At 45.0% G+C, this 7,373-nt stretch overlaps 1 long non-coding RNA gene across 1 annotated transcript; it reads right to left on the reverse strand.

Annotated features, from left to right (window-relative positions):
* Nucleotides 1-211: 211 nt before the first annotated feature.
* Nucleotides 212-6,841, reverse strand: LOC148130908 (uncharacterized). Its single transcript, XR_015749116.1, has 3 exons — nucleotides 6,750-6,841; nucleotides 2,125-2,234; nucleotides 212-377 (listed from the first exon to the last, which is right to left on the reverse strand). It is a non-coding gene; the product is annotated as an uncharacterized LOC148130908 (long non-coding RNA).
* Nucleotides 6,842-7,373: the final 532 nt, after the last annotated feature.

The raw sequence follows: 7,373 nt of genomic DNA on the forward strand, positions 1-7,373 counted from the left end.
TGTATATGTACCATGTATCTCCAAAAAGCCAACCCACCTTGAAAAAAAGCCCTATCATGTTTTTGAGCACATGCAATCAAATTAAGCCCCACCCACAAAATTAGCTCTAATTAAGACCCCATCCACCCCAGGGTGCAGGGAGGTAGGGCAAGGCACACAGGTAAAAAATAAGCTAGGGTGGGGATAGGGGTGCTGGAGCTACCCTACTTACCAGGCCTTGCACATCCCAACACCTGCCTCGCCTTCTTCTGCGGCCGCTTCTTCTATGGCTGCTTGCTATTGCTGTTGCACAGAATCTGGCACCTTATATGTTGCAGCAGTGTTGGCATCTGAAAGCAGCAGGCAGATGTAGAATTGCTGGTACACTCTGGATATTTCTGTAGTAATGGTGAAAGAAGGATAACATGATATCTGTATAATGCAGGCACTGGAGAAGTACATTCTGTTTTATTTCTGTGTGTCCAGAGTCACAAGATCATTGGACCTTCCAAGGAGTCTTCCTATATTAACCTTCAAAGACAGCTGAGAGTAGGCAAGGGTGGGATTGTACAAGTTCGCACCTATTTGCTAGAACCGGTTGTTAACATTCTAAGCAGTTTGGAGAACCGGTTGTTAGAAGAAATTACTGGCCTAATCCTGTAAGGAAGGCAGGAAGGAAACATTCTGGTTTCTTACAGAAACTGCCTCTCTGTTATCCCTTATTACATTCTTGGCCGGACTACACTTTCTGTCTCAGGAACGCCTCTGGAGTTTTTTTTCCTCTCCTTTGCTGGTACTTTGCTTGTGTGGAATGACCATTCAAAGTTACAATGGCACCAAAAAAAGTGACTTATGACTGTTTTTCACACACTGTTGCAGAATCCCCACAGTCATGAGAGGCCAGGCGAGGAGATGTGTGCTTCGATGTGAGTGATATTGAGTTGGCCACACACAGCCAATAACATGACCATCAAGCCATGTCCACCCAGTCACATGACCACCAAGCCATGCCCACCACCTAAGCCACGCCCACAGAGCCGGTTGTTAAAAATTTTGAATCCCACCCCTGAGGGTAGGGTATGATATCATGCCAGAGTAAAGGGCCCTGTGGTGTTTAGCTACTTGGAGAATATGCCACAAGGGATATTATAACAATAGTAATTATTTTAATAGTTGTATTTCCTTAATTTTAATCTATTTTGGTATTGGTTTAGTATAATTAACCATCTTTCAAAAGTTGGAACAATGAACTTTGGGCACCCTCACCATAATTTTCTGAGGGTTTGCAGAGGGTTCTTGCAAAAAACTATGGGATCAAGTAAAATGGATTAAAACCCCATAAGGGGTGCTTCTTCAGGCATTCATGTGGAAAGAATTGAGCAATTCTATTGCATCTTCTATTTCTTTGGTGCCTTCTAATGGAGTCCAGTCTTCACAATGACATATCTTTGCTTCACTGCACTCCCCATGTGATGGTAGATGTGTCACAAAGACCCCCAAATGTTAGAAAGTGGACTAATTTACTTAGTTGGAGTCCTCATGAAGTGAAGTGTCTGAGAAGGCCTCTGAGTAAAGTAGATATGGACAAAAATATCCAGAATATCTGGAATATAAACAGGATTATGCATATAAAAATTAGAACTTAAGTAAACATGCTACTTTTATGCAGAGATTTACAGTACATTCAGAATCTATTCAGACTCCCTTCATTTTTGTCAATTTTGTTATGCTGCAGCCTGATTCTTCAGTTGTTGAAATTCATTTTTTTTCTCATTCATCTACACTCAGTACCCCATAATGACAAAGTAAAAACAGAATTTTAGAAATGTCTGTAAATTTATTAAAAATAAAAAAATATCACATTGGCATAAGTATTCAGACTCTTTGCAACAATACTTGAAATTTAGCTCAGACGACATGTTTCTATACTTTGATTGATTGGGTATACTTTGATCCTTGATTGGACATGATTTGGAATGGCACACAACTCTCTGTAGAAGGCCTCACAGCTGACAATGCATACTGTAGCAGAGCAAAAGCAGAGCAAAAACCATGAGGTCAAAAAACTGCCTGCAGAGGCCAAAGACAGAATTATTGTGAGGCATAGATCTGGGCAAGGCTACTGTTATGTATTAGCATATTTACCTGAAATTGGTCGGTCTGTGGCAGCAGGAAATTTGAAGAGCCGTCACTGGCCACAGCCGTGAGCAGCCTGACTATAAAAAGGGCTGCAGCGGTTTCTTCGGCGCTCAGTCCTAGAAGGAAATAAAACAATAGAAAATCATGCTGGTGTCTTGAGTCTCATTCTCATGACTTAACACTGGCGATGAAGGTGGGATACTGAGACAATGGGAACCAGCGAGCATGTGGCAACTGACGAACACCGGCAATGCATCGAGATGAAATGGCCGGAAACAACACACCACCCACACCGTTCGATCCAGCAACCGAAGACTGGGAATCGTACATCGACCGATTCCTCATGTTCCTCGAAGGGAGCGACCTCCATAATATATCTGCACACAGGAAGAGAGCCGTCTTCCTCACCCATTGCAGGCCTGTGGTATTCAAGATGGCCAAAGTGTTACAGCACCCACCAATGTGAAAACAATGGCCTGGCTGGACCTGGAAAGAATACTGAGGGCTCACTACACACCAACTGTCTCCTGCCTAATCAAAAGACATGAATTTTATCGATGCGACCAAAAAGAAGGCGAGAGCATTGGATATTTCATTGCAATGCTGAGGGACATCGCTGGGGCGTGCGAATTCATAAATATGGATGGAGCCATGAGAGTCCTGGGGCTGAGGATCTTACACTACAGGGTCAATTATTAACAAAACCCAAAATAACACTCCAAGAAGCAATAGAAGAAGCTACCGTGGCAGAAGCCATGCAGAAATCGGCGGCTGCCATGCGGAAAATGAAAAAAGCGCCAATGGAAACCACAAAAAACACCACCACAACTCACCATGAGGACATCGAGTCCCCATTGGAAGATGATGAGGAAGAAGAAGGGGTAAATCAACTCTGTTCAGAACAGGGCAGACAAGACTGGAACAGAAAAAGGAAGGAATTTCGTTGTGCCGGTTGTGAGGGGAACCATCCACGTTCCGAATGACATTTCCTAGATTTGATCTGTAGACATTGTGAACAGCGGGGACATATTGCTAGGGCATGACGAGCAAGGAAAAACTACGGCCCTAGACAAAGATAGAATACCCCCCGAGAGAGGGAGAAACAAACAGGGAGCCGCTGGAATCAAGACAACAGAAACGGGCGAGGGAAAGAGACGAGCAGTGGAAGAGATGAAACACACCAAACGGTGACCATCGGACACTCCAACATGACAAACACCAAAAAGTATATATCCAGGTCACATAGAAGGCCAGCTGTGCCAGATGGAAGTGGACTCAGGCTCATACTTATCAGTGGTATCGTGGGACACCATAAAAAGACTGATACCGGACATAAGCCAGGAAGGACTTGAAAGACAAACACTAATGCTGAAAGACTACCAGGGAAACAAAATTCCCGTAGTAGTTACCGGACAATTCAAAGTACAATTCAAAAATACACCAGAATCCTTCCACTAACCATAGTCGACCGAAATCAACCCAGCCTATTGGGACTCAAATGGTTTGCACCATTAGGAATCGAAGTCACAGGGATAAACAGCATCACTGAGGCAGAGTGGGAAGAGGACCTAATGGAAGAATTCCGGGACATGTTCGACAGAGAACTGGGCAAGTACCGGGATTCCCAATTTCTTTTAGTCTAAACCCAAACATAGCCCCTATAAGATTAAAGGCGAGGCAGGTTCCTTTCATGCTAAAACCGAAAATTGATGAACAGTTGGATAAGCTCATCAATCAATGGGTTTCAGAATTGACCACACAAAGTGGGAAAACCCAATTGTTACACCAATTAAACCAGATGGGTCAGTGCACATCTGTGGGGACTACAAAGCAACCCTTAACCATGCACTCCAACAAAGTGCATACCGGGTTCCAGTGGTACAGCACCTATTACATTCCCTTGGGGGGGGGGATCTTCACAAACTAGACCTCGCACAGGCATACCAACAGTTGCCTGTTGACCCCAAAACAGCAGAAGCTCAGACAATCGTGATGCACAGGGGGGCATTCAAATGCAACAGACTACAATTCGGCATCAGCGTCACCCCAGGGGTGTTCCAGAGCTTAATGGAACACCTATTACAGGAGATAAAAGGGGTGGTACCATACTTTGATGATGTCCTGGTATCAGCCAAGGACAAAGAACAATTGTGAGACCGCCTAAGGGAAGTCTTAGCAAATTCAAAGAGGCGGGACTAAAAGTAAAAAAGGAGAAGTGCCAATTAGCTGCCAACAAAGTTGAATTCCTAGGTTACCTGATAGACAGTGAAGGGATCCACCCCACAGAAAATAAAGTCAGAGCAATCAAAGAAGCTCCCAGACCCACAAATAAAACTGATCTGCAAGCTTTCTTAGGACTCATTAACTGTTATAATATATTCCTACAACAGAAAGCAACCATTGTTGAACCACTACACAGGTTGCTTGACAAGAAAGCAACCTGGGCCTGGGGGCGACGGGAAGAAACGGCATTCCAGGAAATAAAAAACTTGCTCACATCAGACCGCATACTAATACAATACAGCGAAACACTTCCAATAACACTAACCTGCGATGCATCACCTTTCAGTGTCGGTGCTATACTCATCCACGTATTACCAGATGGGAAAGAAGCACCCATATCAGTCTATTCAAAGACTCTGTCAAAGCCAGAATGAAACTACATCCAACTAGACAAAGAGGCATTGGCCGATGTCACTGGAATAAAATGTTTCCACAAATATATCTACGGAAGAACTTTCACACTTGTCACAGACCACAAGCCATTCCTGGGTATCATCACAGGAAACAAAGCTACACCTAACATACTGTCAGCACAAATGAAGCAGTGGTCGGAATTCTTGGCTGCCTACAACTACAATTTAACCTATCAACCCGGAAAGGACATAAATCATGCTGACGTGCTGATCCGTTGCCCTCTACCTGACATAGAAGACGACCCAGCACCAACTACATCAACCCTTCAAACAGAGACATTAGAAAACCTACCGATAATAGCAGCAGACATTGCTAGGGAAACGGCTAGAAACAAAACCCTGGTGTGGATTTTAAATTGGGTAGAAAAAGGATGGCCAGAAATGGAGAATGACGAGACCACCAAACCGTTCCGGAATAGACAAACAGAACTCTCAATGCTGAAGGGGTGCATACTATGGGGGTATCGGTGGTCATACCAGATGTTTTAAGGAAACGCATACTAGAATTGTTACATGAGGGAACCCGGGTATTGTAAAAATGAAATCCCTGGCAAGGAGTTACATATGGTGGCTAGGGATGGATAAAGAAATAGGGGACTGGATGGCAACTTATAAACACTGCCAGGAATCTAGGCCAACACCCCCCACAGCACCAAAACACAAATGGGAAACACCAAGGGGACCATGGTCAAGACTACACATTGATTTTGCAGGCCCAACCAAAGGACATACATTTTTAGTAGTCATAGATTTTTACTCCAAATGGCTAGAGGTAAGCATCATGCACTCCACCACAACAGAAGCTGTCATTAGACAGCTCAGGAAACTTTTTGCAACACATGGATTGCCGGATCTAATTGTATGCGACAACAGGCCACAATTCATGGCAACAACATTTGAGGGGTTTTTAGTGTAACATGGGATAAGGCATGCACTGACAGCGCTGGGACACCCAGCCATGAACGGATGGATGAAACGCATGGTACGTTACACAAAGGAAACATTACAAAAGCTGAGGCCTGGGGACACACAAGAAAAGATAGATAAACTACTAAGCATTCAGCACATGACACCCAGTGCCACAACAAATAAAAGTCCATCAGAGTTACTAATGGGGAGGAAACTAAGATCACACCTGGACAGACTACACCCCACATATAGCCCAGAAAAACCAGCAGACTCCTCCAGTAGTTGTTGCACATTTCAAACAGGGGACCCAGTATACGCAAAAAATCTCATGGGGGAACTATTGTGGATACCGGCAAAAGTGATCCAGATAACCGGGCCCCATTCACACTGGGTAGACACTGAGGATGGGAGGAGCCGGAGAAGGCCCATAGACCAGCTCAGATCTAGAGCCATGAAGGGAGACCCCTCAAACAAACAATACAATGACCATAGAGGAAGGGGGGAGACTCCTCAAGCAAACAAAACACAACCAGAGAAGAGAGGGGAGACCCCTCAAACAGACAAAATACAAGTAGTAAGGGAGGGGGAGACCCTCCATGAACGAGAGAAATCACAGAACAAACCCTGACAACTACACAACAACCATTACTAACACTAGCCCCGGTTGGGAAACACAAACACGTACCTGAGACCAAGGAAGAAGGCAGGTCGGGGAGACAGGAACAGGTCCAGAATTATAGCCAGAAAGCAGCCCCTGGAGGGAGCAGCCAGGCCAACTCAACCAGCCAGGAAATTCCTGGTGGGAGCTGCATGGCCTCCTCAACCTTCCAGGAGGTTCCAAGAAGACAGATGGGAAGAACAACAGATCCGTCTGAACAGTCCAGAGGCCAACCCATGACTGAGTTGTGCAGGTCCAGTAGAACCCATAAAAGCCCCACCTACCTATGTGATTACGTACGGTAGGCGAGGCTCAGATTGGTTGGACCAGACCAGGTGGGGAGGGGTGTTATGTATTAGCATACTTACCTGCAATTGGTTGGTCCATGGCGGTGGGAAATTTGAAGAGCCGTCACTGGCCACAGCCGCGAACAGCCCGACAATAAAAAGGTCTGCCGCGGTTTCTTCGGTGCTCAGTCCTAGAAGGAAATAAAACAATAGAAAATCATGCTGGTGTCCTGACTCTCATTCCCGCGACTTAACAGTTACAATAATTTTTTGCTGCACTGAAGGTTTCTAAGAGCACAATGGCTTCCATAATTCTCAAATGAAAGAATCATTTGGCACAACCAGGATTTTTCCGAGAGCTGATCAGCTAGTCAAACTGAACAATAGGGGGGAAAGGGCTCTAATAAGAGATGTGACTAAGAGCCCAGAGGTGGTATTCAGCAGGTTATGACCAGTTCTGGAGAACCAGTAACAGAAATGTTGAGTAGTTGGGAAAACTGGCAAATACCACTTCTGACTGGCCCTGGCCCATCTATTCTCTGCTTCCTGAGTCCCAGCTGATCACCTGGGTCTTCTTTTGTGGTCCTGCACATGAGAACTGAGTTGGAAAACAGGTTAGTGGGGTGGGAATGGGATTTTGCAGTAACCTTCCCCCAGAAGTGGGGAGGGAATCGAGATTTTACAGTATCCTTCCCCTGGAGTGGG

Source organism: Notechis scutatus, chromosome 4, assembly GCF_049901735.1.
Source record: "Notechis scutatus isolate UNSWTSFEM ecotype Mainland chromosome 4, rNotScu1.2, whole genome shotgun sequence".
Taxonomy (NCBI): Eukaryota; Metazoa; Chordata; class Lepidosauria; order Squamata; family Elapidae; genus Notechis; species Notechis scutatus.